Source organism: Felis catus, chromosome D1 (assembly GCF_018350175.1).
Source record: "Felis catus isolate Fca126 chromosome D1, F.catus_Fca126_mat1.0, whole genome shotgun sequence".
NCBI classification, from domain to species: domain Eukaryota; kingdom Metazoa; phylum Chordata; class Mammalia; order Carnivora; family Felidae; genus Felis; species Felis catus.
The window spans coordinates 64,125,561-64,149,650 of record NC_058377.1 but is presented as its reverse complement, the minus strand read 5'-3'; the positions used below and the strand labels follow the sequence as shown (position 1 = coordinate 64,149,650).

General features: G+C 41.2%; 1 protein-coding gene across 4 annotated transcripts in view; it reads right to left on the bottom strand.

Moving 5' to 3' along the window:
• NLRP14 (NLR family pyrin domain containing 14) overlaps window positions 1–24,090 on the bottom strand; it is a 286,975-nt gene that overhangs the window by 132,749 nt on the left and 130,136 nt on the right. Inside the window, exon 12 of one of the 4 annotated variants that reach the window (XM_045038888.1) lies at window positions 13,110–15,969. The exons of the other annotated variants lie outside the window; for them this stretch is intronic. The gene's annotated coding sequence lies outside the window, so the exon portion shown is untranslated. Of the gene's footprint in view, window positions 1–13,109; window positions 15,970–24,090 lie in introns of those variants that run through there. 4 annotated transcript variants of the gene reach the window in all.

Here is a 24,090-nt window from a genome sequence, read left to right as displayed (position 1 = left end):
CATAGTACTGCATTGTGTATATAAACCACAATTTCTTTATCCATTCATCAGTTGATGGACATTTAGGCTCTTTCCATAATTTGGCTATTGTTGAGAGTGCTGCTATAAACATTGGGGTACAAGAGCCCCTATGCATCAGTACTCCTGTATCCCTTGGGTAAATTCCTAGCAGTGCTATTGCTGGGTCATAGGGTAGGTCTATTTTTAATTTTCTGAGGAACCTCCACACTGCTTTCCAGAGCGGCTGCACCAATTTGCATTCCCACCAACAGTGCAAGAGGGTTCCCGTTTCTCCACATCCTCTCCAGCATCTATAGTCTCCTGATTTGTTCATTTTGGCCACTCTGACTGGCATGAGGTGATATGAGTGTGGTTTTGATTTGTATTTCCCTGATAAGGAGCGACGTTGAGCATCTTTTCATGTGCCTGTCCAACTCTTGATTTCATTTCTGCTCAGGTCATGATCCCCAGGTTGTGGGATGGAGCCCTGCATCACCCCACCCCTACACTGTGCTGACCATGGAATCTGCTTAAGATTCTCTCTCTCTCTCTCTCTCTCTCTCCCCTGCTCACATGTGCCCTCTCTCTAAAATAAATTTTATATATATATATATACACACATACATATATGTGTGTGTGCGTATATATATATGTGTGTGTATATATATATATGTATATATATATGTGTGTGTGTGTGTGTATATATATATATGAACAGAATAAAATAGGATATTAACTAAATAGAGAACTGAGATAAAATGATTTTAGAACCTAATTACAGTGTAGTGGTGGTGGGGATTCCATCCCCAAGCAAGTCTCATACACCATCCATCAAGCAAGTCTCACATCCATTAAGCAAGTCTCATACACCACCAGGGTGTCTGAGAATTCAATTCAATTCTGACACCGTCTTCCCAGAAATAGGGTTGGAATCCACAGGTTAAGTGCTATCCTATGAGACTGCTCCCCATCCCTCCACACACACACCTCAGATGCCAGTCACAAGCCAGTGCTTCTAACTTACTGGCAACAGACTGGAGGTTTCAACTACCCCTTCTTGGACTTCAGATGACAGTCTCAAGTCCAGATTGTCACCTGCACTTCTGATAGACTGGCTATTAATCAGAAGTTCCCACAATCCCTTCTTGGGTTTGATTAATTTGCCAGATCTGCTAACAGAACTCAAAAAATATTTTACTTCCTAGATCGCTGATTTATTATAAAAGGTTATAACAGAACAGCCTTATAGAAAAGATTCATAGGGCCAGGTATAGGGAAAAGGGGACCTACTCAGGAGAACCACTCTCCCAGCACGCACCTCCTTGTGCTCACCATCCCAGAAGCTCTCTGAACCTGGTCCTTTTGGGTTTTTATGGAGGCTCCATCACAAAGCCACAATTGATTAAATCATTGGCTGTTGGCAACTGATTCAATTGTATCTCCTCGCCTGTCCACAGAAGTCCAAACCTCTTATCACATGGTTCGTTCTCCTGGCAACCAGTCCTCATCCTTAGATGGGGTATAAAAGTCACTTCATTAACATAATAAAAGGCCCCTCCTACCCCTCCTCCTCATCATTAGGAAATGCCAACAGTTTCCGAAGCTCTGCCAGAAAGGCACAAAGACTGAATATTTCTTATTAAACATCATAAAATCATGTGAGATTTAAAGGAAAACCTTGGTTTTAAGAAGAAAAATAACAATCATTAACATGATTAAAGACTATGTGGAAAGATAAAATTCCTACTCATTAATAATTAAATAACAAGTGTCAATATATAACAAAGACAACTTATGAGACAAGGAAGAACAGAGATAAGGAGAACACAGACCATGTAGCATTTAGCTTTGAACATGAAAAGGAAATCTTCCCCATCTGAGACAGAGAGAAGAAACAAAGGGCACAGCAAAGGAAACAACACAATGAAAAGGCAAGCCACTTACAGAATGGGAGAAAAAAAAACCATGCATATATGGTCAACTAATATTTGACAAAGGAACCAAGAATAGTCAATGGAATAAGGAAAGTATTTTCTTTTTTTTTTAAAAGAAGTTTCTTTAAAAAAATTTTTTTTTTAAGTTTATTTTTAGAGAGAGAAAAAGAGCAAGCGAGCAAGGGAGGGACAAGGAGAGAGGGAGAATCCAAGCAGGATCTGTGCTGTCAGCACAGAGCCCAACATAGGGTTCGAACTCATGAATCATGAGAAACCTGAGTCGAAACCAAAAGTCATATGCTTAAACAGAAGTCAGATGCTTAAACACCTGAGCCACTCAGGTGCCCCCAGGTGCACCCAGGTGCATTTATTGAAAATAAATGGTGTTAGAAAAACTGGATATTCATATGCAAAAGAATAAAATTGGACCCCTATCTTATGCCACTCAACAAAAATTTCCTGAAAATAGATTAGACTTAAATGGAAGGACTGAATCCAAAAAACTCCTAGAAAAAAACAGAGAAAAATCTCCTTGACTTGGTCATGGAAAAGACTTTCTGGATGTGACACCAAAGTACAGGCAGCAAAAGCAAAAGTGAACCAGTGGGACTCCATTTAATTAAAAAGCTTCTGCACAGCACAGGACACAACTGATGAAATTTGAAGTGGGGTTTGTAAGCAAATGGCTAAGAAAGAATTCTTGAGACTTTTTTTGGTGTAAGAAGGTGATTTTATTATAGCACGGGGACAAGACCTTTGGGCAGAAAGAGGTGCACTGGGATTGTGAAGAGTGACTGATTATATACTTTCAAGTCTGTGGAGGGAGGCAGGATAGAGATAAAGTTAGTTTCTAAGGAATTTCCAGATCCTGACAGCAGGGTCTTATAGGACTCTGAAGATTTAGCTATGGCCAACATAAGGTTGCTTTTGGTTTTGAATGGCATGCAAACATTGAGGCATGAAGGCAGCCAGAAACTCCTTGAGGAATGTTACATGCTGTAGGTCTCTGGGCTGCAAGATGGGAGGGGATTTCATTTAAATTACATTTTTCTTACCTTTGTTTCCCTCATTACAATGAACAAAATGAAAAGGTAACCTACAGAATGGGAGAAATTATTTGGAAATTATATATCTGATAAGAAGTTAATATCTGAACTATATAAGGAACTCCTACAACTCAATACTGCCCCCCAAAATAACAATAATCGGATTAAAAATGGGCAGAGTGCCTTAAAAGACATTTTTCTAAATAAGTCATACAAATAGCCAATAGATACATGAAAAGATCACTAATCCAGGGAGATGTAAATCAAAATCACAATGAGGTTTCACCTCACATCTGTTGGAATGGCCATCATTAAAAAGACAAGATGTTAGGGAACAACTAGATATGAGCAATAGAAGAAATGTCCCCAGGCAGAGTCCCAAGTCCTTGGGGTGGGGGGGGGGGGGGATGATAGAGACAGGAGCTGGAGGCAAGGGCAGTAATAAATAAGCTACACATTGGGGCGCCTGGGTGGCTCAGTCAGTTGAGCATCCGACTTCAGCTCAGGTCATGATCTCACAGTTTGTGAGTTTGAGCCCCGCGTTGGGCTCTGTGCTGACAGCTCAGAGCCTGGAGCCTGCTTCCAATTCTGTGTCTCCCTCTCTCTCTGCCCCTCCCCTGCTCATGCTCTGTCTCTCTCTCTGTCTCAAAAATAAATAAAACATTTTAAAAAATTTAAATAAGCTACACATTAAAAATTAAAACCTTGGGGGCGCAACATCCTGAGCTTGTGGCTTCCACAATCTTGGGTCTGATAGACCAAGAGCCACAAGTACAGAACACTTGCTCTCCTATTCCACCTCAGCCCCAGGCTAACTCCTAGACTCATTAGAATATGTTTGCATTGCAGGCCCAGCTGCCCCTATGGAGAAAGGCTCCTTGACTGTTCCTACAGTCTGTTCCTACAAACTTTGTAGGGTCCAAAACTCCCCCTCCCAACCTTTGGGAGGAGTTCCCCAAATGATTGGAAGCAGCCTCCATTAGAAACCTTCTCCCAACCCCGCAAGGCAGTCATAGCTCCTCCCAGCCCAGAGAGAGGCAGCAAATATCCAATCCTAAAACAACATAGGGCCTGGTCCACATCTCGAATCCTGTCTGCTCTCCCCCCATGAGTGTATTTTTGTTTTAATAAACTTGCTGCTTTCCTTCTTGCTGTCTTTATTAGAGTAGGGATCCCTACATAGATCTTCTCATGGGGAATCCAAACACCCAGACCTCCATTCACACAACACAGATTCTCCCACCATTAACAAAGAGATTTTTAAAAGGAGATGGACACCTGGGTGACTCAATCAGTTGAGCATCCTAAAACTCTTGATTTAGGATCAGGTCACAAGCTCACAGTTGGTGGATTCAAGCCCCTGTGCAGGGCATTGTGCTGACGGCTCCCAAGCCCGCTTCAGGTTCTCTCCCTCTGCTCCTCCTCCCCATGTGCCCATGTGTGTGTTCTCTCTTCCTCTCTCTCTCAAAATAAATTAAAAAAAAAAAAACTAAAAAAAAGAAAGACAAGAGATAAATATTGGCAAGTATGTGGAAGAAAGGGAACCCTTGTGCACTGTTGGTAGGAATGTAAACTGATGCAACAACTGTGGAAAACAGTACAGAGGTTACTCAAAATTGGAAAAACAGAAATACCATATGATCTAGCACCGCCACCTCTGGATATATAGCCAAGGAAAATAAAATCACTACCTTGAAGAGATACCTGTACTCCCATATTCATTGCAGCATTATTCACAGTAGCCAAGATGTATAAATAACCTGAATGTCCATTTGTAGATAAATGTGTCATATATATGTCACACGCACACACACACACACACACACACACACACACACACACACACACCATGGAACATTTTTCAGCCTTTAAAAAGGAGATCCTACCATTTGTGACAATGTGATGAAACTGGAGGGCATTACACTAAGTAAAACAAGCCAGATTCAGAAAGACAAATATTGCATGATCTCATTTATATGTGGAAATAGAAAGGAAAAAAAAGTCAAACTCATAGTGACAGAGTAGAATGGTGGTTACCAGAGGCTAGGGTACCAGGGGAATAGGGGAGATTTAAAAAAGAGAGAGAGAAAGAGAAAGAAAGAAAGAAAGAAAGAAAGAAAGAAAGAAAGAAAGAAAGAAAGATAGATAGATAGATGGCGGTTGCCAAGGGCTGGAGAAGGGGTCATGGGGTAAAAGGTTTCAATTTTGCAAGATGAAAAGAATCCTGGAGACAGAAGGTCATGATGGTTGCACAACCAACATGAATATACTTAATACTGCTGAACTGTATGTTAAAAAAAAGTTAAGATAGTGAGTTTTATGTGCATTTACCACAGTAAAAAAATTGGAAAAAAATTAAAATAAAAGATGTTTCAAAAAAACCCCAAGGAGAATAGCAATAAAGAGAACACATCATTTCCCACGTTCCTCAGATACAAATCTGATATGCCTACTGTGGCCTCAAAGAATCCAAAGCACCTGTACTTCCTGCCCCCGCCCCACATCCCAGCCCTCCAGCCTCAGTTCTCACAATGTTCTGGCACTCACCACACTCCAGCCACACTAAATTCCTAGCTATTCCCAGCCCCAACTGCTTCAGAGACCTAGATCTCGATGAGCCGCTACCTGGAGTGCATATGTATCATTCTCCACATTTCCTGCCTCTACTCTATTCCAACTTGTCACATAGCTTAGAAAACAGAGGGCAGTTATGTGGGGGAAGACTGCCATGAAATCTGGAAGAAATATGACAATACATCCAACCTATGGTAAGGGAGGCTCCATTCCTATAAATGCCTGTGTATTTGAATGAGCCAGCCTCTGTATATATATGTGTGAATTATATGCTTAAGACATGAAAATGTGAAGTAGGAAACCTTCCCAGTCAGAGGTAGACTCCTATAGAGAAGCATTCTGCTGAGTATCTTTCTACAAATCTCCACTAACTGAACAGAAAAATTAAGGAAGTCAGCAGGGATTTCTTTTGAATATTTCTTTTAAAACATGTTTCCTTCCTATCTTTTAAAATTAATTTCCTTTTAAACATGTTCCTTCAGGGAACCTGGGTAGCTCAGTCAGTTAAGCGTCCAACTGTTGATTTCGGCTCAGGTCAGGATCTCATGGTCGGCAAGTTGGAGCTCTGCATCAGGCTCTGTGCTGACAGTGCAGAGCCTGATTGGGATTCTCTCTCTCCCTCTCTCTGCCCTTCCCTTACTCATACACTCATGCTCTCTCTCTCTCTTTCAAAAATAAATTTTAAAAACTTTAAAAATATGTTCCCTTCATAAAATTAACAAGTTAAAATTTTAAAATTAAAAGAAAGAGGTGATTGGCAACAAAAAAATACAAGTCAAGGGGTGCCTGGGTGGCTCAGTCGGTTAAGCGTCCAACTTTGGCTCAGGTCACGACCTCACGGTTTGCAAGTTCAAGCCCCATGTTGGGCTCTGTGCTGACAGCTCAGAGCCTGGAGCCTGCTTCGGATTCTGTGTGTGTGTGTCTCTCTCTCTGCCCCTCCCCAACTCATGGTGTGTGTGTGTCTCTCTCTTAAAAATAAATAAACATTTAAAAAATTTTTAAAAATACAAGTCATTGCTGAGCCACATACTTAGAAGACAAAGTAGGATATTCTAGGCAATGTAGCCAGAAAGACCAAGTGTAGATATTTGGAAGAAGAAGTAGCCCAGGTAAAGTGTTTCCAACTGAAAACCAAGTAAGACAGAGTTGGCACCCATGTGTCATCATCAGGTAACAGGGAACATTTCATGATGGTAGAAGGGATGCAAGAACCCTGTGTTATAAGTGAAGTCTTCTTCATTAATCTTGTACAAGATCCTATTCAGCCAATGTTAGAAGGGATATCCTACCACTAAGAAATGCTACCCACAAGTCAATAGGCCAGACAATCCAAACAGGTAACTTGGCACAAGGAGGTGAAGATCCAGATCCTATTAGTTCAATCACTCAGAGCTACAGGGTTATCTGAGACATCTGCCAGTGAGAGGCAAAGTGTTCCAGTGAAAGATGCAGAATGTAAGAAGACTCCTAGATCCTTAGAAGCTAAATATACAGCATGGAATGACTAGTAGCATCTATGAAGGAAGGAATCTGACCAGAGTTCTTCACTTTTAGCAACAAGGTAATTCTGGGAATGGGGAAAAAAATCTAGAAAACAGACTATGAAGGTCAGAACATTGATGTTGGAAGTGGGATTTAAAGATTTAGAGGGGCTTATCCACTAATGAAAGCATTTTCTCCCTCTGGTGAGGCAATGGTAAAGTGTCACTAAGCAGGATGAGCACAGATCTCTCTCCAAGTTGTGGAACTCTAAGTGCATGTCATTCAGAGCGCTTAGTTACTACTACTTCTCTCCTCCTTCCCATTGCGGTAGTCAGTTGCTGGTTCTCAGCCTTTTGGGTGAAAAACTTCTTTTTAGGTCATAAGTTGGATACAGTTTCAAAGCCCTCTCTTCCTGAGGCTTTGTGAAGCTTTCCTGCTTGTCTCTTTGGCTTTCCTATTATTCCTTTCCTCTAACTTTTTTATGGCATATCCCATACTCTTGCACACCTCCCTGAACTCTAGAAACTTGCTTGATCTTAGACCTATTCTATTATTTCTCTCTTAACATTTAGGTTCCCTTGAAGAGATTCTGGCTCACCTTGACCTCTCATATCTGTGTGATCTAGTTGCCACCTGTGGTGGACCCAATGCTGCACTCACTGCTCAGATCCCATGTCAAGGAAAGACAAGCACCAGCTGCTTGGAATACTATCAGTAGACAGCCTTTAGCTGTCAGACCCATTAGGCGTTGCAGAGCTGCCTTGCCTGATGGTGCACCTCTTCCTGTTTGTCCCACAGGAGTATGAAGTCCTGGCCAGCTAGACCCATCTTGAGACAACTCTAAAAGGCCATTCTAGCTCCTGAGCTCCACCTGAAGTTGGAGCTGCATTGCAGCTTGACTTTTTCCTCTACACATTCCTGCTTCCTTTCTTCACCTCTCTTCAACAGGTATTGATTCCAAGGACACCCCTTAATAAATGTCCTACATGGCAAATTCAATCTGAGCATCTGCTTTCCAGTAACTGCAACCTGCAATACTCCAGGTTATATGTATGTGCATGCATGGATCCAGACATATATTTGGACATTTCACTTACCTTTACAAAGAGTAATGAAAATGTTCTAATGTTCACAAAATAAGGAGACTATCATGAGCCCCCCATGTACACTTTGGTAATGTAATAGTAAAACAATTTGATTTTCTTGCTAAAATCTGCCTTCTATCCTGAGATCTCCGACCTCCAAATGACTTAAAATTTGCATACATTAAGGATTCACTCTATTCCTCTAAAGTTTTATGGGTTTTGAAAAATGTATAGTGTCATATATATACCATTACACTGTCATATAGAATAGTTTAATTACCCTGGAAAAATCCTCTGAGTTTCCCCCCCTCCTCCATCCTAAACCTCTGGAAACCAATGCTCTGCTTGCTATCTGTATTAGTTTTTCATTTTCCAGAATGTCATATAAATGGAATCATACAGTATGTGACCTTTTCAGACAGCCAAAACAACCTTGGGAAAGATGAACAAAGTAAGAACACTCACTCTTTCTGACTTCATAACTTATACAAAGCAACAGTAACCAAGACAGTGTGGTATTGGCATAAGGACAGATATATAGATCAATGGAATGAAATGGACAGTCTAGGAATAAGCCTATATGTCTATGGTTAACTAATTTATGACAAGGGTGTCAACACTATCTGACAGGGAATCATTTTTTTTTTCAACAAAGAGTTCTGGGAAACTGGATAACCACATGCAAAAGAATGAAGTTGGATACTACCTTAGACCATTAATAAAAATTAACTTCAGTTTTTCTCCCCAAGGAAGTCATGGGTCTCTGTCCCTGCTTCATTTGCCTACAGACTTCTACAGTTGCTTATATCATAGCTTGAATCACCTGCTGTTTTGTGTGTTACTCCTTTGTGTCTTCTATCACACTGAATGGGGAAGATGGTGTCTTCCCATTCTGGATCCAAGAGCCTAGAACACACATAGTAGCTGCTTAAGTAAATGTTGTTAAAAGAAAGAATGTAAAGAAATAGTTGGGTTAATAACAAAGATAAAGGGAATGGTTTGGTTTTGCTTTAGAATAGGAAAAAATTGTAAACGTTTATAAAGGTGTATTGTGATGGAACAAGTTTAAGGGTAAGATATGAAAACTAGAGGTCAAGTTCTCCAGGGTAGAGCAGACCCAAGGGATGTTATGGGTGGGACTGAAGGCCTTCCCTATGGTGGACTGAAGGTATTTCCTAATGTGGAGGCTCCTAATGTAAAAAGAAGGTCAAAGTTGAGGGACAACAAGGAATCATGTTGTAGTTCTATTGAATGGCCATTGGAGAGAGCTGAAACTTGTCAAGTGCAATTTTTCTGAAAGCTGGCAGGAGAGTGTGTGGAATAGACAATAAAAAGTTGAGTCCCCCCAATCTTCAGAAATGTGGGAAGGTGACAAAATGGGAGGAGGACAACACAAACAGATAGCATAGATTGAAAAGGAAGGTACAGGCATAGCCTTTTTTTGTTTAGGGAATATTTTCTTGGAAGTGACAGTGTTAACTAAGTAAGTTTCAAGTTGTTTTAGCAGAGCCTCAATGCCACTTCCATAGTTCCTTCTAGGTCTGTCAAACAATTGTCCATCTGCAGTACTGTTTACAACAATACTCTTTAAAATGTCAAAGGATTTGCACCAATTTCTACTGATATTTATCTTCTGTTGCCTTGCCTATTACACCAAATTCCTTGAACCATCACAAACTTTGCATTTTAACCAGCATGAAAATCTTCCCTGGCAATTTTGTAGCACTACAAGCACTCTCCTGGCATATCTTTTAATAGCCAGAAAGGATCAAAATATTTCTAAAAAATGAGTTAATAACAGTAAAAATAACTATCACAGAAGAGCAAACAAACAGACTTGTGAAGGTCATTCCAACTGGAAAGAGCACAAGCTAGCCCACTAGCACTCACTGGCTGAGTACAACCATAAGAATAACCAATTACCACACGAACATTATTGAGGGCTTTCTCCATGTCTAATATGTTCTAAGCATTTTACATGTGCTAATGCTAATCCTCCAAACAGTTATTTGATGAGAGAATACTATTATTATCCCTATTTTTATGGAGGAGAAAATGGAAAGAGTGGTCAATATCAAGGCAATCCGATTCCCAAGACCATAACCTAATAACCTTATTATACTACACCCTTGTATATCTCTCTACTGTACTAGTTGATTGAATATGAGAAAGATATATACTAATTACACACACACACACACACACACACACACACACACATTGTACTTATGACATTAAAAATGCAATAAAGAACTGCTACTCTATAGGAAAACACTAACTGAGATATAACTGCATTATTAAAAGAATGTACTGGGGCGCCTGGGTGGTGCAGTCGGTTAAGCGTCCGACTTCAGCCAGGTCACGATCTCGCGGTCCGTGAGTTCGAGCCCCGCGTCGGGCTCTGGGCTGATGGCTCAGAGCCTGGAGCCTGTTTCCGATTCTGTGTCTCCCTCTCTCTCTGCCCTTCCCCCGTTCATGCTCTGTCTCTCTCTGTCCCAAAAATAAATAAACGTTGAAAAAAAAATTAAAAAAAAAAAAGAATGTACTAGAGGGGTGCCTGGGTGGCTTAGTCGGTTAAGCGTCCGACTTCAGCTCAGGTCATGATCTCCTGGTTCATGAGTTTGAGCCCCACTTTGGGCTCTGTGCTGACAGTTCAGAGCCTGGAGCCTGCTTCAGATTCTGTGTCTCCCTCTCCGTCTTCCCCTCCCCTGCTCATGCTCTGTCTCTCTCTCAAAAATAATAAATAAAACATTAAAAAAAAGAATGTACTAGAAATTGGGCTGACATGACAGTAGAAATTCAGAGGTCTATTTCTCATTCCCTGAGCACCATTATCTTTAATACCTCTGTGCTTCTACACAAGTTTTTTTTTTCAATGCCTACACTGCCCTTTCCACCCTTAGCTGCCTATTGAATAATTATTACTACTCATCCTTCAAGATACATAATATTAGCACTTCCTCCATGGAAATTTCTTCAAATCTCCCAAGCAGAATTAGTCATGCACTTGGCTAGATTCTCATTACTTTGTTTATATACTTTTTATACCATCTGTAAATGTTCAGTGCAGGAAACAGAAACCACCCTAAGTACTTTAGGCAGACTGAGATTTAATACAGAGGATTAGATGCTTACAAAGTTGTTGCAGGGTTCTAGGCTAAGCCTCCTGAAATGACTCTCAAAACACTATGGAATTCACCTTAGCACAAGAAAACACACCATACCTATAGTCCAAGGATCAGAACATCAGGGTTGGAAAGCTGCCAATACTTCAACTGAAGTTGCCTGTTCGCAGCCACTAAATTGGTAACTGGTCATTGGGATGCTGCAGCAGAATACTCACAGTCCCCAGGACCTTGCTTGCCAACAGAAAACAACCAAACAGGCGGGAATTTGCCCTTACAAATCATATATGCATGCATCAAGTTGGTAGAATATAATTTACCCAGAAACCTAGCTGAAAAAGAGTCAGGAAATAGCATTTTTAGCTTTTCAGCCTTTGCAAAAAGCAACACTCACTAGAGGGAAGAAAACTGAAGCTCAGTAAGATCATTCATGTCATGCTCCATGGAATCTTGCAGGCCATATTTTGATGTATCTGCTTTCATCAGTGGCTCATGGTTGCCATATCCCAAGAGAAGAAGAGTATATGCTGCAAAAACTCATATGATCACTTCTGCATTCTATTGGAAAAGTACATCATTCTATTGGAAAAGGACCAGCCAGATTCAAGGCACAGGGGCATATACTTCACATTTTGAAGAAGGGAGTTAGAATCGATGGACATTTGTATCTACCACACTCACTATATTCCACCTATTTCTCCATAAATTAGGTTAAAAATCTGCCATGTCTTGATGTTTATTCTCATATACTGAGTGCCTAGCACAGAGCAAACTTCTCAATACGGGGCTGAACAAATAACAGGTTGCATGTTAGGCAGTGGCTGGAATACAGAGATATGTGGGCTACAAGACATGGTCCCTGCTCCCAAGGACTGCCATCTGGTAGAAGAGGGAAAATGGTGATGCAAGATTCAAAGGGTCTTTCCAAACAAAAGAAAAAGCACACTATTCCAACAGGAAAATGCCAAACAAATTCCCTTAGTTAGGACACACAGGTCAGAAGAGCAAGCATACATTATACATGGTGACTGGGCAATTAAGACCTACTCTATGTGTTGAGGATAATATTTGGATTCTTAATAGTTAGGCATAATTAGTAGATGGAACCATGTGAGAAAGTACCCAGGGATAAGAAAGCAAACTGTATGTTCAAGGAAGTAGAAGCTGCCCACTCTGCCTGGAGCAGGAGCTGGTGCTGAAGTAGGGGGCTGAAGGGACACCTTGGAATAGGGCTGCTTGGATTTTGTCTTGTTAGTGATAGGATCTTAACGCAGAAGAGCATCAGGATAAATACTGTGTTTAGGGAGAGGACCATGGCAGTATATGTCAAATGGACAAAAGAGGGAGGGATGCAAATATGATGAGAGTTTAAACCTCATGCTGGCAGTGAGAACGGTTAAGAGGAAGCTAGGGAATTAAGTCCCTGCTGTTCTTTAAGATGCACTATTTCAGGGGCATCTGCATAGCTCAGGCGGTTAAGTGTCTGACTTTGGCTCAGGTCATGATCTAGCGGTTCATGAGTTCAAGCTCTGTGCTGACAGCTCAGAGCCTGAGCCTGCTTCAGATTCTGTGTCTCCCTCTCTCTTTGCCCCTCCCCAGCTCTCACTCTGTCTCTCTGTCCCTCAAAAATAAATAAATATTAATTAATTAATGTTTTTTATTTATTTTTGACAGAGAGAGAGAGAGAGAGAGAGAGAGAGAGAGAGAGAAAGTGTGTGTGTGTGTGTGTGTGTGTGTGTGTGTGTGTGTGTGTGTGTGACAGGGGGAAGGGCAGAGAGAGATGGAGACACAGAATCTGAAGCAGGCTCCAGGCTCTGAGCTGACAGCACAGAGCCCGACGTGGGGCTTGAACCCATGAACTGTGAGATCATGACCTGAGCCAAAGTTGATGCTTAACCGACTGAGCCACCCAGGTGCCCCTATTAAAAAAATTTTTTTAAAGATGCACTATTTCATTTGATCATTCAATAATCCTGCAATGTAGATGTCAACCCCACTGTCTTACAGATGAGGATACCAAAGTTCAGATAATTTAGATAACTAGCCCAAGACTACATACTCATTAATGGAATAGCTGGTTCTTTTAACTTTGAGTGAAAGGTTGTCTTTTGCTCTTCTCAGGATATAAAAATATTTTATTACCAAATTTTTATTTTTCTACAAGTTTGTGTGAGATTCTCGCCAACTGATTAGCAGGTCTCTAACATAGAAAGATGTTGCCCCTGCCCTCTTTATTTCTGTTCATGTGGTAAAAAAAGGAAATGGGCACTTCAAACAAAATGCAAAGGACTGACAGGGAGAAGACAGAAAAAGGAAGACTGAGCACAGGAGCATTCAGCCACTTAGCTCCAACACAGGCATTAAACATTCATTCAGTATATATTTAGCACTTAATAAGTGCAAGCCCTGAGGAGGGTGATGGGAAGAAAAGATGAAGCAAACACTATTCCTATCTTTCCAAATAGTAGAAGAAATTGGCATGTAACACATGAATGCAATAACTACAACAAGGGAACGGATGGAATTCTATACACAGTAAAGTAACAGTAAAATAGGAAGGGATTATTTCTTGCTGAAGCATCAAAGAAAAGCTTCATAAAGAAGACAGACCTTGATCTGCATATTGATAGGTAAGAAGATGGCCAAGAAGCAAAAAGGAATAAAGAAAACTGGTGTGGAAAACAGGGGACAGTGACTGCATTATCATTCACTACAGGACAGGAATCACAGATAAAGAGGGACCAGATCATGTGGGGCAGAGCAGTTTTAAGGGAGGCAGTATAAAACAGCAGGTAACAGGGTAAAGGCTAGGGTCGAATCGACAGGCTTCAAATCTGAGTCTGCACTTCTTCCATGTTTGGCTTGAAATCAGTTGTTCAACTTGATTAAGCCTCCATTTTCCCATCTGTAAAATGGAAATAGCAATACCTTCCTCTTCTCTCTCCTGACTTCTGAACCAATTGAGGAATAGACAGATGTCAAATAGAAATCAATATATAAGTTTTAATCTGATAAGTCTGGGTTGGTGGATTTGGCTTGGATAGCTGAAGTTGCTGGGAAGGTACTTAGCATGAAGGACTGAAGCCTTCTCATACCCTGAAGACCCTTCTTACCCAGAGTATGGGCCACAGACCAGCAGCATGGGCATTACCTGAGAGTTTGATAGAAAGGCAGACTCTCAGGCCCCAGCAAAGACAGACTGGATCAGGGTCTGCATTTGAAGGAGATGCCCCAGCTGTCTCCTACACACATTAACGTTTAAGAAGTGCTTCTAGAGATCACTAGAGAAACAGGACAGGTAGATAAGAGACTCTCTCCATCTGGCCTATTAGATCCATCCCTCTTCCCATGGGGGAGGAGCCAGTGAGGGGCAGACACATGGCAGAGATTCTATGTAATACCTCTTGTGGTAAGTTCCCACTTGGGACTGGCAGGAATTCAGGATGGGTGAGAAGATGCTTTCTCCCCCAAAGGTAGACGTTGGAGAGGAATATGACCTCATGCATATGACTCTAGTGATTGGATGCCACATTCTCCATGATTGTGAGGATAGAACAAGGGGAAATTTTGAAAACACAGACTTTGGGATATTTTGTGGTTTAATTTTTTGTGCTTGAATCTTAGATCCGTCTAGAATTTCTTCTGAGTCTCTACTCAAAAGTCATCTAATGGGACATTTCCTGAGCACCTTATTGAAATCACTGCCACCACCTGAAATGCACAGCACTCCTGCTCCCCTTTCCCTGCCTTAGGCTGTCTGCCTCCTCCCCTCCCCACTTTAAAATGAGGGGTCCAGGAAGAGCTGTACCTGTTTTGTTCATTAGTGTTAATTAGCAGGAGTTCACCTGCTCCTGCAATAAAGTGGCACTAGGGACATATGATAGGCGCTTGATAAGTATTTATTAAAGGAATGAATATAAGTTTGAGATCTCATGGGACCTCAGGCAGAGTTGTCCAGTAATAACTGTGTTTATGAGTCAGGAGTTCAGAGCAAAATCTGAATTTGAGGTAGAGACTGGGAGTCATCAGCTCTTGATGGGAACTGAAGCTAGAAGGCTGGATGAGATCACGTGGTGACAGTTCTGCGTTTAAGGGAAAGATCTGCTTGTTTGGAGTGACTGATGGGAGATTCCAGGAGAGAATGTGGTGTCATCCCCACCCAGGCCTGTCCTTAGACCATAAGCGGGTCATCATGAATGCTAGCAAATATGGCTACCTCTTCCGGTTTTCCTTGGGCAAAGCTAGCAACTTCTTGGAAAGTTTTATGATGTCACAAGAGGCAAAACAGCCAACAACACCATTTATCATTTATGGAAAAGCACTTCAATAATTCACTGCTTCAATTAACATTTGCCGTTAATCAAGATTTCATGTCTGAAAACATCATACCCAAGCTCAGCAGGTCGGTTTAGAATCAAGCTCCATCTGTCTGTCATGGGCCCAGGGGGATGGACACAAAAACACAAATGCCAGGCCTACTTAAAGCTGGAAATGGGGGCTACCTTCCAAAGCAGGCTGCTCCTGGGAGCCAGGTACCCCACGGAGTTAGGAAAAGCAAACTTCTGCCTCCAAAAGAAGCCTGTACTTTCCAAAGGAAACAGCACAGTGTTTTTCTCTACATGAGAGGAAGAGATTGCTAATTAGTTTAGGTCTCTTTCACATACCCTTTAATACAAGATTATTTCACTCCATCTCTTCCTCTCCCGCAAGCTGAAAAGACAATCTGTAACAAAACAGACAGAGCAGTGCTCGCTTCAGCAGCATATATAACTAAAACAAAACAAAGTTTTGTCCCCATATTGGATCATTTATAATCTGATCATTTGCTGATAACTGTTTCTGCCATAATGTAGCACTCCCCACATGAACAGGAAACAAGCAAGAAAGGATACTTTTGCCAATTATTGTTACCAATGCAACCATTATTTATATTATTCTCAGATGTGTAGAATCTTACATAAAAAACTGTGACTGTTGTAAGCGTATTTTACTGAAATGAAACCATTTATTACCAGCTTACTAGATAGTATCATATGATCAGAGATTCTGCTTTGACTTAAATATCAGTTACTTCATCTCTCTAAGCCTCAGTTTCTCCACCTATAAAATGGAAATAATATAGTATGTAACTCAGAAGTTGTTGTAAGTAGTAAATGAAGCCCTGAAAAAGCACTTTGCACATCACTTGTCTCCTGGAAAGCACCCAAATGTGTTATAGGTGAGCTGCATTTCGTACCCTCCAGGAATAAAGGTGAGCACACCTCCTTTACTTTTTCAGTTATTCACGTTGGCCCTTTCATTCATTCAACAAACCTTTATTGAATGACTACTATATACTAGGCATTGTTTTAGAAGCTAAGGATCCATTCAAAATTCTTGCTCCCATGGAACTTGCAGTTGAAGCCTAAAAGAGGTAATAAAGGAACAAATCCATAGCTGGCCACTCATTCAATTATTCATTCATCGGTCACCACTCCCTCCCCACCCCCCAAACTAGACCATAAACTAGTAGCTGGCTTGCATTAGAGAGATGGTAGATAGATAGCTTGGTAGATAAAAATAGCTAAGAAGATGTTAGGTGTTGATAAACGCTAACTTGAAAATATCCCAGTGATGGGAGTGGGGGATACCTTAACTTGGATGTCCAAGAAAGGCCCCCCCTAATGATGTGACAGGGAAGCTAAGGAGTCAAAAGTGAAATGCAGGCAAACGTAACATCCGGTGCTCAGGCCCTCAGATGGCAACAAACGTCCTATTCCAGGAACAGAAAGTCACGTGGCTGGGTGCAATGAGCACAGTGAGAACAGTGAGAGAGGAGACAGGAGAGGGGGTCAGAACTTGGAGGGCTTATGGGCCAGAATGGGGAGATCTGATTTTATCACGAGCAGGCAGTTAAGCCATTGGAGTGTTTTAGCAGGAGAATGGCAAGACTGGTTTATATTTCCAAAAGTTTACTCTGTGCAGGGGCACCTGGGTGGCTCAGTCAGTTAAGCATCCAACTTCGGCTAGGGTCATGATCTCCCAGTTCATGAGTTTGGGTCCCACGTCAGACCCTCTGCTGTCAATGCAGAGCTTGCTTTGGATCTTCTGTCCGCTCTCTCTGCCCCTCCCCTGCTTGCACTCTCTCAAGAATAAACAAGCATTAAAAAAAAAAAAAAGTTTACCCTGTGCAAAGAGTGAATTCTACAGGGGTGGGAGGTGAAACAGAGGTTAGGAGGCTAGTAAACCAGGAAAGCAATGCCAGTGGCCCAAACGAGCAGCATAGAAGTGGATTCATTTAGATTTCGGAGGTAGAATCATTAAGGATTATTGACAGATTAGAAATAGGGAAAGGAAAAACAGAATCCAAGATTTCTGGAAACTCTGAGAAATCTGGTTTCTCCCCCCTTGAAGCCACCATCATGTCCAAATATGCAAGACCACTAGGGGCTTTCTCAGTTTGAAGGAATCCATCTTCCTTCCAAAAATACATGAAGAAAGACACTGGAAAGCATGTTCATCCCTTAACCTACATTGTTCCCACTGCTATCTCATAGTATTTGAGCACTGGTTTCATCAGATCAGAGGATGCTTGTCTACAGCTGCAGCAACTATCTCTACAAAGATCCTTCGCTGCCACAGCACTGCCTCATCCTTGGATTCCAAGTTTACAACTTGGTCAGCACAAAAATACATGCGTAGCCTTTTCCCTCAAAGTTCCGCTGGGGTGGCTGAACCTGCTGTATTTGCCAATCTCAACCACATTTTGAAGCAAAGCTCCCAAACCCACTCAAGGCCCAAAGTGTTGCACCCTTGGCCACCGCCAGACTCACCTATGAACAGCTCCTGTTTGGGGCCTTTTGTATCATTTTCAGCTCTGGGCCTCATGTTTGCCATGCAGATGGAACCTAAGACCTTTCCCAGCATCTAATCTCCATATGCAAATTATCTCACATCCTTTCCTGAGCTCAGCATTTGCTTAGCTACATAAAGAGGAAAAATGCTCTTTTAAACCTATAGTCCCATGGCAGAGTGGGCCTACTGGTCCAGTCATACATTTAAATAAATAACCATTCCCATGTTTTGCTCACAATGAGAGAAACCTTCCCAAACTGCTCCTTCTATCAGTAGAAACAGAAGACTAACACAAAGCCAAATTTTCTACCTCAAATGTTACCTACTTCTATTTCTCCCCTAAAACATGTGACTGTGTGTAAATATGTTTTGAAAAATACAAGTAGTAGATGAGCCAAAGCAAATATGGAGACTGACACTCCAGAAGGAACCTAATTTATCTTGGTGGCAGGTGGGGAGCATGCCATTTTGAGGTGAAATAAACTGACTGTCAAATTAATTGGAGCAGGCAGCATCCATCCTGCATAGCGAGGAAGGGCCTTTTAGAGCTAGTGTGGTTCCTTCTGCAAAGCAGGCCAGGCTCAGAGATTGCCAAATGCTCTTTAACACAATAACACAATAATGGGGAGGTTTATTGTTCAAGATGGGCAAGGCTCAGAGTCATATTGATACAAATTATTTCTCTCTTGGCATATATTAAACTGTAGTGTCTTAACAAAAATAATAATCACTTGAAATGTGTTTATATACTAGGTTAAACGTTGAAAAAAAACAAACAAAAGAAAAAAAAAACAGTGACTCATTTTCAGTTTCCTCTTCAGGAAATTAAAGTTAAGTCTCACCTCACCTCTCCCAACATAGCAATGAATTGAGAAGGAAACCGTAAGGAGCACAGGAGAGAAACTGGGAGACTCTATTGGATTCTGCAAAATGCAGAGGATGAAACTCTTAATCCTAAAGCGTGAAGGGCGTTTCCTGAGTGCAGAGGGAGGATGCAAGCATGGTCTCGAATGACTTAGTGAGAGAGAGTTGCAGGAGGAAAGGTGGGGGAGCTGACACAGGCAGAGAGAAGGAGGAGTCAACAGAAGAGAGTGCCCACTAGGGCACATATATGCAGAGGATGAAGTGCGCCTTCCCCACACCATTCTCCTATACTGAGATGACCTCATCCTTCCCTTCTGTTATTATAGCTCTGCCTGTTTTTCTGATAGAGACAGCCAGGCTCTGGCAGAGGCGCCAGAGGAAGACTTTATTGTTGCTAGTCCCATCACAGGGTTCTGGTTGAGACATTTTTTGAAGGGTGTTAGCCCATGCAGATTATTAAATCACAACTGGTTTTTAGCAGTGACCATCTCAACAAAGACTGTCCCTCCAAATATGGGAGGCTCAATTACCCAGCACAGAGGGGCAGAGCTGGGAAGAAAAGACCCTGACACACGCAGATTACAGTGTAAGGCCGGGGCTCCTCTCGTGTGTGACTACATGGCAGACGGGCAAATCTCCTTTTTTGCTCTTATTTCTTGGTTTATAGAACATATGTGCTCTAATAAAAATCAGCTGTATAGTTAATTTATATAAACTAGACAGAAACTTCTCTTTTATTTCTGTTATCAATGTAGACATTATAAATCCAATGGAAGAAGTTTCGAAACAAGATATTAGTAGATGCGTATGGAAGGTTTCTGTGTACCAAAAACTAATCCAACACTGAAAGACAAATGATAAACCAGAGGAAATATTTTCAGTATCCTGAAGGATCAAGTGTTAAACATTCAAATGACAACAATGATATTAATTTTTCACCTGTCACACTCAATATTTTAAAATGAGAATGCTCAAAGCTGGAAGGGTGTAGTATAATGGTTTCTGGATAGCGATTTAGTAATTGAGTAATAGGTTTAAACCAAAATAGTAATAGGTTTAAATATGTTCATATGCTCTGATCTATGAATTCTACTTTTGGAACAGATGCTAAGGAAACAATATAAAATGGGATCAAAGATTTAAGCACACAACTGTCCTTGGAAGCATAATTTACAAGAATAGCTGGATGTCCAATATTTGGGGAATGACTGGGGAAGTTATGGTAAATCCACAGACTCAGACATGGTACTGTGATTAAAATTATGTTTGTGAAAGTTTTTAATGATATAGGAAAATTGTCATGAATGTTCTTTAAATGAAAAATGCAAGATATTCATTTGTATACATAATGTGATTTCAGCTATGTAGAATTTCAATGCCAAATACCCCGGAAGGAACAGACTAAAATGCTGTCAGTAGCTCCTTTAAAATGGTAGGACTGTTTTTTCTGCTTCTTTACACTATCATGCTACTTCCGTACTTTTTGCAATGAGAATATGCAGAAAAAAATTATTAAATATGGGGCACCTGGGTGGCAGACAGTTGAGCATCCAACTCATGATTTTGGCCCACATCATGATCCAAGAGTCATGGGATTGGGCCCCATGTTGGGCTCCACACTGAATGTGGAGGCTGCTTAAGATTTTCTCTCTCTCTCTCTCTCTGCTTCTCTCCCCTGTTCATGCTCTCTCTCTTTAAAATAAAAAAAAATTATTAAATACAGATGCACTTTAAAAGCAACCAAGACTCTGGATAAATGGCTGAATTCAAATTTGCAGTATGAAGTTTATAAGATGAGCCTGCAGCATTTTGTTGGTACCCAGAAACAAGGAGACTCTTGAAGACTGTTGAAATGGGTCATGTTTCAAAAGAACATGGAGCCAATGTGAAGAGGCCTCCACAGGCCAAACATGACACAACTTGAGCTCCAAGAAGAAAGCAAATATCTGCAAGTAACTGAGACACATTAAATATGTCAGAAGCAATATTGAAAATATTGAATTGACAATAAAAATCACTGGTCCTTTGGAAGCTGCTAGGGAACTGAATTATTATTTAAAAAACTGGAAAATGAAGAGACATAATGAAGCACTTATTCTGTTGCTTTGTTGTTATGGTTGCTTTCTCTACAAATTATACCTTAAGGCAGTGTTTCTCAATGTGTGGTCCCTGTGGACTAGCAGTACCACCTGAGAATTTGTATAAATTCTCAGTATAAAACTCCAGGCCCCACTTGAAACTGAATCAAAATTCTGGGAGTGAGCCTGAGCCTAAAAGGGTTAAGAGTAGGTTCTCTGAGCATCACATCTAACTCTAATCCTCCTGTTTTGTTCTGTTATTTTCTCAGTAACTACAAGGCTCTGGTGTGGCCTTTCCTTCTCCAAGCAGGCTCCATGCTGTCAGTATAGAGCCCAGCACAGGGCTCGAACTCACGTACATCAAGATCATGACCTGAGCCGAAATCAAGAGTCAGTCGCTTAACCAATTGAGCCACCCAGGCAACCCAGCCTGCTGTCTATGTGGACATACAGATCAACGTGGCCTACGAGAGACTTCTCCAAGTACTCTAGCACCTCAACTGTGGATTACACTGGAGTGTGGGGCCAAAGTCCTGGCTGGTATATCAATGTTCCTCTCAGCCTTTGTCTTAGTTCATGCAATTTCCCTCAAATAGTACTAAGACTATACAAGTCACAGGTCAGTTTTTTCAAACCAGTAAGCAAATAATTCCAATCTATTACAAACTGTTCCACAGCTTAGAGAAAGGTGATAAAGCTGACATAACACTGATACCAAAACTGGACAATGATGCACTGAATAGGATGCTACCAACTAGTGCTGTGTATGAATAATGATTTAAAAACCCTATACTGGGTGGGACACCTGGCTGACTCAGTCAGTGGAACATGCAACTCTTGACTTGGGGACTGTAAACATGAGCCCCATGTTGGGTGCAGAGATCACTTAAAAATAAAATCTTAAAAAACAAAACAAAACAAAAACAAAAAAAACCCTACATTGGGAAAAACAGGTAAAATCCCAACACAATGTGGAGTTTAATTAATAGGATTTTACCAGTGTTAGCTCCTCCATCATGACAAACGTAGCATGGGAATGTAAAATATCAATTATAGGAGAAATTGGGTGAGGAGCATATGGGAACGTTCTGTAGTGTCTTTGCAAATTTTCTGTAAATCTAATATTATTATAAAATTTAAAATTTATTTAAAAAATTGCAAAACCTACTTAAAAGTTACTCATGCCACGCTGGCCAAGGGAGGGCTCAAAGTCATGGTCAGGTGTGTGGGCAAATGAAACATACTACCAGGGTCCTAGGGCATGGCCCTCACTGTATCCATCAGATCTGCTTGGCTTCCTGCTTGACCATGGCTAAAACTGAGGGACATATATTCCTGCCTGACATTTCTTTCCTGGATTCCTAACTATCACTGGCACCTTCTACCCCTCACAGTTTAAAATAGGTACAAAAACCAGCATGGCTAAAAACTAATGACAGTATGCCACTTTGGAGGCATGGAGATATTTCCTCAAAGGATCAGAAAGCTTCCCTAAAGATGTTCAAACTCTGTCTTCTAGATAGTAAGACCCACCAAACAGATGCCAGGTCCCACAAGCCTGAAAACTGGGTCAACAGAAGCCATCCTACCTTATTGTCCCACCCAAAAACACTTTTCCCAGCCTATTTTGTTGGACCAAGATGATCAGGCAGGAACAATAAGCATGAGCCTATATTCTGTCTGCAGTGGGGAAGGGCTCCTGCTCCAAGCAGTGGGAGAACCTTCCACTTAGACACAGTGACTTTGCTACAACATCACCCCTGTGGACCACTGTAGATTATGTAAATACTAGGATGTTTTGTGGCTATAAATCTGGCCTGGTGCCCTATAATTCATTTCTACCTATGACATATATGCTTGAGTCAAAAATAGATCTGAAAGACACCAGAAAGTTTCTAGGACAAACACCATGGATTACATAATGGAACCCACTATGATTGGGGAGGAGGAGTGCCGTTTCAACAGTTTCCTCCTCATTGATTATAGACACCAAAACCAATGCCTTAATTCTCTTTCACCACTGAATCTTCAGTGTAAGCAAGGTTCTTGACATGTAACATGTGTTTACTAAATATTGTTAAATATATTTGTTTAATTTCTGGACAGAAAATGCACTGGGACCGATATTACAAGAAACTTTGTATCCTTTGGACCACATAACTTCTCCTGGCAAATGAATACTTTGACATATGGGTATTATCACAGTTGAATGAGTCAGTCTTCCCAAAGTCTTGATCTCCTTAAATTTGACTACAGGGCTTAAAGGCCTGTCTAGCCATGGGCTCCTCTTACAGATAGCTCTAGGGGATCTTGGCCTGAGATTAATAAAATTCCAATCTGCATCATCTTTTGTTTAAAATAAATTAGAACAAGTGTGAATTTCCCCACTCATCTACTTCTTCAGATGATTAGTGACCCTGGGAAAAGGTCGCCATGCAGGAACACTCAGAAAAAGATCAAACAAATTTTGGAGAGAGAAGTCTACCAATTACGACCTAAGATCTCTGAGATATCAAAGGAGTATGAAGTGGTTTAATTGGTTCCTCGAGAAGACAGCAGTTGGATCAGACATTGGGCCCCTAAACTACCCGCCATTGTGTTGGCTCACAGAGGCACCAATGATCTGAGCAGGGAACTTCCTTCAAACAGCCCCTGTAGTCAGTGTGAGAACAAGTCACCCTCATTGTTCTATCAGGTGCAGGCTGCATTTATTCTGAGTTTGTTCTTTTAATCTTTGTGAGCCATCCACATGGGTAAGGCCTCTGGTCTATTATCGGAGTGTAATCTTTTCACTTTTCAAAATAGCTTCTCTCTGGAGCCAGAAAGCTTAAATAGGGCACCAGAGTGCTAATCAGCTCCTGTTCGTGTGTGGGAATGGCAAGCTATCTGTGTAACAGCCAAAACAGAGAAGCAAAGCTACATTCCCTTGGTCTGACCCAGGGATGCAGTAATGCCACCTTCAGCTCCTATGCCAAAGACACTTGTCTGGATCCCAATTAGTGGAAAAGGGAGAAAGGAGTGGTACGGCAGATGAGATGCACTTCAAGGGTGGATAAATAAAACAGGCA